At 31.1% G+C, this 12130-nt stretch overlaps 1 pseudogene; it reads right to left on the bottom strand.

Annotated features, from left to right (window-relative positions):
- Positions 1-2302: 2302 nt before the first annotated feature.
- LOC149543518 (histone-lysine N-methyltransferase, H3 lysine-9 specific SUVH6-like) lies at positions 2303-11670 on the bottom strand (annotated as a pseudogene).
- Between the last annotated feature and the right edge of the window lie 460 nt (positions 11671-12130).

Genomic DNA, 12130 nt, shown 5'->3' with positions numbered 1-12130 from the left:
AGCATTGACTGGCGAATAGACAAGAAACAAGAAGATGATCCATTGATTCTTCACACTCATTACAAAATAGGCAATTAAAAGATGGGGCAATGTGTAATCTACTCAATCTATCACTAGTTAAAATTTTACACTTAAGTGCTAACCATGCAAAACACCCAGCTTTTGGAAGTACCACCTGATTCCAACAAAAAGAAAATGCTCTACATATTTTGCTGCAAAATTTTATAACCCTCTTTAATTGAGTATCTACCATCTTTAGCTAGAGCCCAAATAATCTTTCCTACAGACCCAGACATGAATACTTGAAGAGAAGCTAGGATATCTTAAAAAAAACTTTTTCTTGCTCTATTAGTAGCAACTCATCTAGATTTTTACAATTGACTTTGCTAGAAAATGTGCAAACATTAGCTATAAATTGATTGAGTTCTATACCCCAATGATATTCTAACACCATAATGATATTTTGGAAAGCTATAGTTTTTGATAAAGAAGGTTTCCCATTCCAAGAATCCAACCAAAAATTTACTATACTGCCATTATTCACTTCCCAAGAGACATACTTTCTAACAATATCATGTGAAGACATCACAAAATACTAGATGACAAAACCTTTTGGAGGATCATTCATGGTAAAGATTCTTGTAGGATCAATATTATCCAGATATTTTTGCTGCATAATTTGACACCATGTAGAAGAGGGTTTATTGTACATTTTCTAGACTAACTTACCACCAAAAGCAACCTTTCTATTAGCTAAATCATGAACTCCTACCTCTCCAATTGCTGGCACCTGAGCCATATCCTAAAGTGATATGAGAGGATTTTTTCTTGTTTCATTCATATTACCTGTCCAAAGGAAACTCCTAATTATTTTTTGAATTTGTTGTATAATTTTAGGAGGGGCTTTTAGGACTACAAGGAAATAATTAGAAATTTCTACCAATAATGATTTGATAAGAAATATTCTGCCTGCCAATGAAAGCCATCTAACTTTCCAAGCAGAAATTCTACTCTGAATGTGTTGAATGACTGAAGACCAGTAACTATTTTTGTTTGAGCCAATGAAGAATGGAATTCCCAAATATTTGGAAGGAAGAAAATCGACTATAAAGCTAAGAACCTAGACTATTTTATCAAAAATCACTTTGTTGGTATTAAAGATATATATTTTGGACTTCTACACGTTGATTGCCTACCTTGATACACTTGAATAAAGCTGCAAAATATGTTTGTTTTGATGAGCCTCTTGAATACTAGACAAGCCAAATAACAATGTATCATCTGCAAATAAAGAATGAGTGATAGATATATTTGTTCCAAAAATATTTGCACCTTGCCACTTGCCAATATCATTTTGGTGTTTGATAGTTCTGCTACATGCTTCAACGATGATGATAAAAAGTATTGGAGATAACGGATCTCCTTGCCTAACTCCTTGAGTTGAAGAGAAAAAACCTGCAGGCTTTCCATTAATTAAAATTGAAAACCAATACTTTGTATATTGATTAGTTACTTTAAGTTTGATTTTTTGAATTAATTTTTTATAATAAATTTCTTCAAATGTTTGACAATAAATAATTAGTTTATAAAATAATTTTAAAAATTAATTAATTTAATTATAAATACCAAATATATAATTTATAATAATAATATATTTTAGCAAAGATAATAATATATTAAATTTATTACATATGCACTCAACAAGGGAAAAGGAATGACGAGAATTTAAAACTTCATCTCTTAGCACTTATAGTATGGAGTTTTACATGGAAGTTTTTATTTGCCAAAATTTTTAGGACGATGAAGGAAGCACATCAAATTGAGCATAACTCTAATAATCGACTGCGGAGGATTCCAATGGTTCTGCAGTTGCATCTTGCTAGGAATTATAGTGGGCATTATCAGTCAGGTTAGATTAACCTATTTTCACCCACCTTTGGTAGCATTTTGTTAATTAATCCACAGTCTGCCATATCCTTCTAGTGTTACAGTAGGGCTTCACAAATATTTCTTGGAAACTCCAATAAAGCTTTTGAATTTTTTGATGATGATTTTTTCTAAGGTTTCACATTATTTTTTCTATATGACAATATTGTTCAATTTCATGTTCAAATTGGGTCTTGTCCTATCATTAGCACACATGTGTATACTATTCTTCTCTCGAATTAGCCATATTGATGACTTTATCTTCTCAAACTTCCATACTTGGCTCATCAATGGATGCTTCTGCATCTTCTACCACATTGCAAAGTAGACTATAGTCCAATTCATGGATGAAACTATAAAGTTCATCCCGACAAGGTTAATCCTTCTTATTGTTCTTGTCTATCTCAAGAGATACTCATCATTATCAATTCTCTTCTCAACTTCCATATCTAAAAGAATCTCACTTGTGTGCTCATAGATGAAGCTACCAAAAGGTATAGGCTCTAATGATCTAATTGACTTATCTCTCTTATCATTTTTAAACACCTAAAGATGAAATTTAATACCACGTTGACTTAGCCTATTGTAGAAATTTGGAGAGAAACTTTAATACAGATTACATTCATATATTACAATTGGCTTAGCAAATACAATAGAATCATCAAACTTAAATAGAAATTTCCCACCACTTTTTAAAGCACAAAGGAATTTAGTGTGATTTGTGCATCCATTTCTATAATCACAAACATCTTTGAGGAAGAGGCTGACAACAACTTGAGTAAAGCACTTCATTTGTGTACACAACCAGTGGTGGACCATTTTTTCCATCACTACTATTTACAACAAATGGATTATCTTTATTTTTCTTCCACATTTTTCTTAATACAACGATTGCCTTGAATTATATGATGTGATATCTTTCCAACAAATTGTACTAACTCAAATTCTAGATTTGGATGACCTAATCTTCCTCTTAGGAGTTTACATATAGAGTATCTAGTTGCTCCTCTATTACACCAAATTTACTCCACATTATCAAGTCCATCATGAGTATGTATGCAACACACTTATCTTGTTCTTTCTACTTTCTTTGTTTTCTTTATTTTCATGCTTTTTCTTTATTCCTTCAATTACTTGTATCAGTATTTGCAACTCTGTGTTGTTCTTTAGAGACAAATTTCCACGTTCACATTTGTGATCCTCAATTTTTTGTATGTCACCATAGAAATTGTTTCCACCCTATCCTATGCAAAATAATAGATCTTCGCTATCAAGATCATCTTTGTAGCCTCCTGATCTCATTATTCCTTTAGCCACCTACACATTTCCTTGCTTCAAGAAGTTAACTCTAGTTTGTATTTGCTAATGAAGACCCACAATACAAAGCTCAATCTTGTAATGTAACTAGTCTTCAACTTCCAAAACTAGGACCATGCCCATAATTTTTTTCCCTACGTTGAAATATAAGTTTTTATCCTTCCAAAATCATGGAAATTATTAGATCTGCAAGATAACAAGTTCCATTTATAGTTATCTTCAATGCTACCAGTAGTCAAACAATGGATTAGATGGATAAACATATGAGGCATAAATAAAAACCCATGTTGGATGTTTGTGAGAGTTCTCTTGGAGGTAGATTCAATAGCAAGAAATAACTCTAAAATCTCATATTTCTATCATTTGAGCTTAGTTTAATGTTTTGGTAGGCTAAGGAGTAGTTGGCTTTAGTTTGCATTGACCTTTGATGTCAGTATGAGTTACCATGGAAATGCATCCATGAAATTCTTTGACACGTCCTTCAAATTTAGTTCAACTTGTGAATTTCATTAGAAGGATATTTAATATAAACAATGAATTGTTGATAGATTTAAGAAAATATGTAGTGTGTTATATATTTTTGGATTGGATTGTGTAAGTTTTTTAAACATTAGTGTTTAAGATTACACTCAATGATCCATCATCAGAATGAGAGAATGCAAGAATCATTTATGTTGATACATTGAGCATTAAATATTGTTTCTTGGAAACAATTGAATGAATCATTGAATTCCAATGAGGAATGAATGATAAACATTATTTTCTTTTTCCAACCATGGAGATTTTTTAGTGTTTAGTTATTAACTGAATTCGTTTGAAAGAAGTAAATTTTTAGGCTAAAAAACCTTTTAGCAGTTCTACTAAGTAGTTGCACATTAGCTCTTGCATCCATAGATTAGAACATATGATTTTGCAGTAAAGAGTTGACACTATTTAGTTCACTATCTAATCAATGACAATGAAATTTAGTATGTTATTAATAGTTCCCTTAATAAGTGTGGAAAATATAGAGAATGTAACATGCATTCAACTAGAAAGAAACTGATTATTTTGACCAATTACTTGCCTTTTTTTTTGCTTCCAATGATCATTAAATCATGACTAGAATCAATTGTAGATAAAAGACACCACCTATTATTCACTCTGCATAGGAAAAATGTAACTTTTAGAACTCAACAAACTAGTAACATTATTTAAAAACTATTCTACAACCACTCTTCCAAATGACATTTTCTAAAATGGTAAATCGGTCACATATGAATGAATCAACCAGAAAAGTAAAATAGGGATAATGCATTAAGACAACATAAATGCATAGTCATTTGGAGACACAAAAAAAGACACTACAAGACTACAAGTACAAATGGTACACAATACCCGACATTGACTGTAATTTTAATATGAGCCTTCCAACAGTAATTACACAAACAACTCTACTTCACACAAATTTTGACTTTGAAACAAACATGTAAATACTTTGTAGAGATAGGAAATCATGTAATTAATGAGCATCTCGAAAATCCCTGACAACTACCACAAATGTAGTCTCAAAAAAAAAAAAGATTTGCAAAGGCAAACAATTTTCTTCATATAGATAGAAAAATTGATCACACTTTAACAAAATAGGAGCCATGCATAGACGATCTCACATACATAAGAGCTCCTAGACATAAGGGGTCTCTAGACACTAAAATTTATGAAGAAGAGAGTACTTCAACACTAATAAATTATGTAAATACATACAAGAATAGAATGAAATATAAATAAATCCCTCAGAAGGGATACTTTTCCCTAAATGATTACTTATACGTTTCACATATACAAATTTACTATTGCATAAAACATTGTAAAATAGGACATTCAATAATGTAGAAATAATAATAATCTTACAAAAAACTAGCAGTAACAAAACTAAAAATCAATTCCAAAACACATATTGTTTATTCCAAAGCAAATATAAAAGAAAGTGAAAAGGGGTCCCCAAAATATGCATTCTAATGCACAGAATGCACATAATTGACATGAATTTTCAAGCCTTCACTCTTTCACCAAAGGGAGCTATTGCTTCCCACCTTTTTCACATGATAGCATTGGAGCCACATATTTAAGCATCCATAATCTTCATTTCTACCTTTCAATATCTTACATCAAGTCATTTTTTAATCCACAAAAATGGAGGACATAACTACTAGTTGTTGAACACAGTTGGTATTGATTTGTAATGAATAGTACGATCCATCCAATCTTCTCTAGTCATATCAGGAATATCTATTTAGTAAGCCTTTTTCTATTTTTTATGTCACTTAAATTGGACCTTCAACTTCTTTCCACCCAACTAGAACCCATTCATTACATTGATGGTAGATTGTGCATCTATAGGGGAATCATAACTCACAAAACCTAGAAAAAGATTCAATTTCATTTAATTGATGAAATTATGTCAAAACTAAAAACAAGATTTCTAAATTAATGCAAGGTAAAAATTTGCTACAACATTTGCTAATGTCAATAGCTTTGTCAAAAAAAACCTCTGCACTTATAACTCTTCCAAATGATGAAAATGCATTAGATAATTTATGATCACCAAACTTCTATGGAATGTGATCAATGAAATTTTTTTCTCCAGGCCAGCCTATATCAGAAATTTCAAATGATTAAAGGTCACTGTATCAAGCACATGACCTATGCACTTTGAGCAACTAGAATGAGGCAAAAAATATTTTTGTGCAAACCTTCAACTTGTGCACCAGAGCTTATTTTCACATTTCTAGCTACTGAACTTGAATTTAATAAAGCTGGTGCTACATAACTATGTCCAAGAGGTAGAGCATTATAGCCAAAAATTGGACCCTGGTATCATAAACTAGACACCAAACATGCTAGGAAATCTAGAATTCATGTAACCTACTGATTGCAATACAACAAAGTTTGGTCCCATACCAACAACAATATCAGGCTTGGCACTAGAAAATGTGATAGAGGAATTAATGCCTCCCACCATACTATGCAAAATAGGTTGATTTAACAATGGAGGCATTGGATATTGCATAAAACCATATATAAAGATTTTCTGACACTAGCGTCCTTGTCATATAACAATTTCCTACAAAGAACCTGAAATAATGACAAGGTTTCTTTGACATTTCCATGAGTTAGTGGATTTTGAACCAAATAATCTAGACTTCCCACATATTTAAGTGGAGATATTTTGGGTACCCCAACTATCTCTGAAGAAAGCTTATAAGGCTTACTTGAAAATTTATTAAATTAATTCACTCCATTCCTTCCAAATGTGGACAACCTTGGCACACTAAATCTTCTAAACTTGTATGTGTCATCACTTTCCATCATTTTTGTCAACTAATTGATGTGGCTTTTTTTGGTAGCCACCTTGTAAGTTTGAAAGCTCTCCTATCTGAGTTGAAAATTTATATCATGCAAAACTCAAATGAATCTAAAAAATGGTCATGGAATATTTATATCATCTTTGTACTACTCACAAAAAATATCCCATTAGCTTAATATATGAGTTTAGTGCATCTAGTACTTTGTTTCCTTCTGATGATTGAAAATATTACATTTCAATAAAATAGGAAGACATGATATTTTCATAATTGTGATTGGATAGAGATGGGGTGAAGCTATAATGACTTTTCTAGCCAAGGAGGCAGACAAGGGCTATTTCAAGATTGTGATTGTTTTAATGTCTTTCTCTTAAAACTCTCCTTACTATGCATCAATGCATAAAAAATTGTTAATGTGCTTCTTGGATTATTTCTCAATGTGAGTTTTTCCCAATGCTATCTATTTCAAGCTTATTTCTTTTATCATAGATTCAAGTTTAGTAGTGATTATTGAATAAATACATGTTTCTATTTGAATGGTAGTCCTAGAGTATTTGATAGAATGGTTGATTATTGAGTGAGTGTAATGTTGGCAATAGTACAGAGCTAATCATGGATGAATTAGATCACTTTGTTAGAGACCCGTCAGGTTTTGCATCAAATATGATTAACACTCTACCTCTACCAAGTCATCTAATGCTATTTGATTCTTGAGAGGTGCAATTTAGAGATATTTTGGCTTTACATTGTTACATAAAGATGGTGTATAAAATGTCACTTTCAGATTTCATTATTCTCATTTTCTTTATAGGAATTTCTTACAAGTAGATTCTAAACTAAAAGGTATGAATACAAATTGATTGATACATTTTCTTTCCACCATTGAAAAATTCCTATATTATACATTTTAATAACACATAGAATCTTCAAACTATCAAGAATCTTGCCTATTAGATTATGATTAAAGTATTTTCATTTATAGAAGGGTCATCTTTCAACAATACCTTGAAAGCATACCTACACACTTCCCCTCTACATATTTTACCATGCTTTGTCATCTGATTCTTAAAACCTTTTGTTTTATTTATGTAAGAAACAAAGAAATACTTAAAATCTTTTATAGTGGAATTATATTTTTTAGTCAAGTTTTGGTAGGCATTGGAGGCCATCAAAAGACTAAAAACATGTGCGGATAGGTGGATTGTCATCAATTTAGTTGAACCTATCATCTAAGAGAACCACCAATTTATCTAGGATGTATACTCAAAGCCCTTGTTGAATTGTTAGTTTGTAGACTGCAAAAGAAGTTATGAATATGGTTTTTCTAGATCCTTGGGTGAATGTTGATTCACTATAGCATAGACCTCCTCTTAAAGGTTCATATCCCTTGAATGTTTAATTCTTTCATGTGTTTTGACATCCCAAGTACCCAGCTGTTGTAGTAGTGTCTCCATCTGTAAATAAGTTGAAATATTTTTTGGTTTTAATTTTCAGAGTACACCTTTTCCCTTTTTCTTCACTAAACTCCTATAACATGCAATCCATGATCATAGGCAGTGATTCCTCACGTAACACCCCACCAAGGGATCCAAAAGAGTTAACCTAAAGTTTCACTAAGTTTTCCAAGCAATTTTTTTTAACATGAAAGATAAACATACACATCAAACATATAGTAGCAGAAGCAATAACGTACATACACCTAAACGCATATATAAGCATAAATAATAAGTTACATTCCTTAACGATTCCATGATGTTGAATCACATATAAATTTAATTAATTCTAAGTCTAACAAATACCACATCCACATGAAAGAATAATTTAAGGTCCATAGACCATAATATACATTTGTTCCAAATGTCTCTTGGCAAATGAAATTCGGAATGCTAAATCATCAACTGTACATGTCATAGGGCATGAAAAGCTTAAAATATTAAACATATGTAAAAATAAAGTTACATCATCCCCATCAAATCCATGATACAAATGCAATAAAGTAAATGAAGCCAATAAAATACATGATACATCCATCCATCAATAAAGATATAACAACCATCGTAAAAGATAACAATCCATCATAAAACAAAACTAAGTGCGTGGTTCCTCCCAACCATCAATAGCATCATTAGACCATCGTGGGCCCTAGCCATCCCTCTGCGTGTAACATCCCAAGTCACCGAAGAGATCATCGGTATTATCATAGTAGCGATGTAACTCCTAAAACATGTTACAACATATGCATCAAGAAACCTAACATGCTACAACATACGCATAAAGAATTCTATCATGGGTAAGAATAAAGTATAAGATGATCCTACGAAATAGATAACATCATTTATCGCATGCTAATAATCACTATAAAGAAACATGTTAGTAAATAACATCCATCATGATGATCCAAGAACAAAATGAAGGTAAATCCCAACAAAGAATGCTCCAGCCACAATGACTATGGACGGATCTCAAATGGTAAGAGTGAAAAAGCACTATCACCCGACCGTGTGGAACCTAAATGATCCACTCCCACCACACTGAGGAGATAGTCTCAAGTCCCATATAGGATATCAAATCACATAATAAAAGATAAAAAATCACATAACACAAGTACTCTCTAAGTCCAGGAATCTTAAAAGTATACTAACTCAAAGGTTTCAACACACAAATTGACATCTACTCCTAGAGGCACACAAAGACACATAAAAGTAGACTAACTCAAAGGTTCCAACACACAAATTGACATCCTAAAAGTATACTAACTCAAAGGTTCCAACACAGGAATCCTGAAAGTATACTAACTCAAAGGTTCCAACACACAAATTGACATCTACTCCCAGAGGCACACAAAGACACATAAGAAATCTAGTATGTAAGCAGGAAAGTGTCATCGCATGAATCATGCTAGGGTTACTCTGGTAGTCTCTCAATAGACCCTGGCCCCCTAGTGATCCCTATGCAACCACTAGTATCCTCTCGTATTGACAAGGCATACTACGGAATGCAAGGTCGCAACCAAGTGTTCTCTCTACTCCCATCCTAGTCTATATTATCACTTGAGGCATGGGTGAGAACATACAATTATCTTATTAGGTTCATTTTAATCCCCATTTAGTGTAATGTTTTCACTTATTAATACAACTTACAATGAGTTACCCTGGTAGTCACTTAGGGCCCTGACCCCCATTGCAAGCCACTTCCCGACACTACATATGGATAACCTACCATAGGCTCATGAAATCACAAATCACAAAATCACCTCAGTCCTATAAAAGTGATTGTAAAGCATCAAAATATAATCCATAATAATCATATCAGTTCTCCATGAGTAACTAAAGGCATCAATGATAAATCAAAAATATGCAATGGTTCTCAATGAGAAACTGCAATAAATTACAATTTCCATCGGTTCTCAACAAGCAACCAGAAAGTATCCCAAAGTAATACTGATCGAAGACTCCAAAATGGTTAAGTCAAACATGTCACAACATGCCATCATCAAGATCAAAACAAACAGTTTAGTCCCATTAAGGCGACTAGAAAGTAATCCAAGTATAACTGATCAATGACTTAAAAATGGTTAAGTCAAGTATCTCATATACATACACCTTAGCTTCACACAAGAAGACTAAAAAGCATTAACGAATAGTCAATACAAACATCGCATAGAGCATACCATCACATTACCATGGTTGGGTTTAAAAAAGAATCAAGATCAAATAACATCAGTATGACATCACATCTCATAACCCTTGAGCCTCTAGTAGACATCCTATAATTGGTCAACAATCTAGTCAACCCCAAAACCCCCCAAAAAAAAGATAAAATAGAGAAACAAGATAAAAACACATGTTTTAGTTTGCTTTTACAATCACACGGTTAAGCCATATATGAGGTTTTAGTTTTTCGTTTCAAGTATATTTCAAGTGTATAAGATTCATCGTTTTATCTCCAAGTTAACCCATTTGTCTCATCGAATCAAGCATAGAATTATCCCCCCATTATTTTAAAATAATTTTCTAAAATAATCAGAAGATATTTATTTACTTATTTAATTCATTAAACTAGTTCCCATTGACTTTTAATAAAACCATTTGCATTGTTTTACTAAAATCAACGTTACTAACAATTCCAAGAAGTGTCTCCCATTATTCAAATTATTAGGATAATACTTATCACCTTTCAAAAGAATAATTTACAATTTCCTTAAAATCGGTATTATCAATATTCACATCAATTAAAACTCCATGGCACAACTTAATTATAAATTAAATTTAATTAATTCTACAATTAATTTAATTAATTAATAATTACATTACTATATTATTAACTCAATGATTATCAAAAAATCAATAATTTCATAAATAAAAAATCAACTATATTCCAATGCATTAATATTCAAATAAATTAATAATAAACTCGTTAATAAATAATAACAAGTTATATTAAAAATCTATATAGATTGGGTCATTTCTCATATTTAAATAAAAACCCAATTACTCATCTATATTTAAATCAATTCTCCAAAATATTCTAGAGGCAAGCTACTTATTTAATTTTATTAATTAAATAAGTAGTTCCAATCTAACAAAATTATAATATTAATAATAAATCTACAATTTCCACTTAATTATATTCATCATTAAAAATTAATTAATGACTATAAATCTAAGAACTTATCAATATCCCAACAATAATCAGTTACTAATAATTAATAAAATTATCAATAATTTTATTAACTAAAAATTAAACCATATTTAAATGCATTATCATTTAAATTAATAAATAATCAAGCTCTTATAATCAAGAAATAATATGAGAATCTTATTAATAAATATTACTGATAAAATAATATTTATCAATAACATAACAACCTTATTAATTTTATAATAATAATTAATTCTAAATTTTATAATAATAATTAATCCTAAATTTTATTAATGAAAATATTAAATATCATTAAGCTTCATATAAAACTTATTAATAATTTAATATCAAATCATATTCAAATTTCAATCAATTTATAAATTTATATCAAACTTTTAATATACAAAGCTTTATTAAAGTTCACCGACTTGATTGAAGCCATGCGGCCTTATTTAATATTTAGGTTTTGAAGTTGGACTAATAGCTACATAGTTTCTTTCAAACAGGCCCCAACCATCATTAGATCGGTCATGTACATCAGGAGCTATCGATCAATTGTTAAATGATTTGAATGCACGCCAAGAACTTAGAGAATTTGTTGATTACATAGGCATTCTAGTGGCTAGTACTTTGATGGGCTTGGAATCTTTTCCATCATTAGATGAGAGAAGCTTGGAGATGTTGGGAATGCATGGTACTATTTATGCAAATTATGTAGTGAATAAAGCGGACCTATTACTTGCTTTTCGTGTAGGGGTTGATGATAAAGTGATTGGTAAATTGGAGGCAGCTAGGACAACTATTTAAATAATGTGTTGATGATCTCTATATTTTGGATTAAATCCACAAATCTCTGCAATAATGCATGGGAGGCCAGTCCAAGCAATAATCATGCGAACTTA

This window comes from Cupressus sempervirens, chromosome 8 (genome assembly GCF_028749045.1).
Source record: "Cupressus sempervirens isolate cs-2001-9-10 chromosome 8, ASM2874904v1, whole genome shotgun sequence".
Taxonomy (NCBI): domain Eukaryota; kingdom Viridiplantae; phylum Streptophyta; class Pinopsida; order Cupressales; family Cupressaceae; genus Cupressus; species Cupressus sempervirens.
The sequence above is the reverse complement of the archived record's forward strand: the minus strand, read 5'-3'. Positions and strand labels throughout refer to the sequence as shown.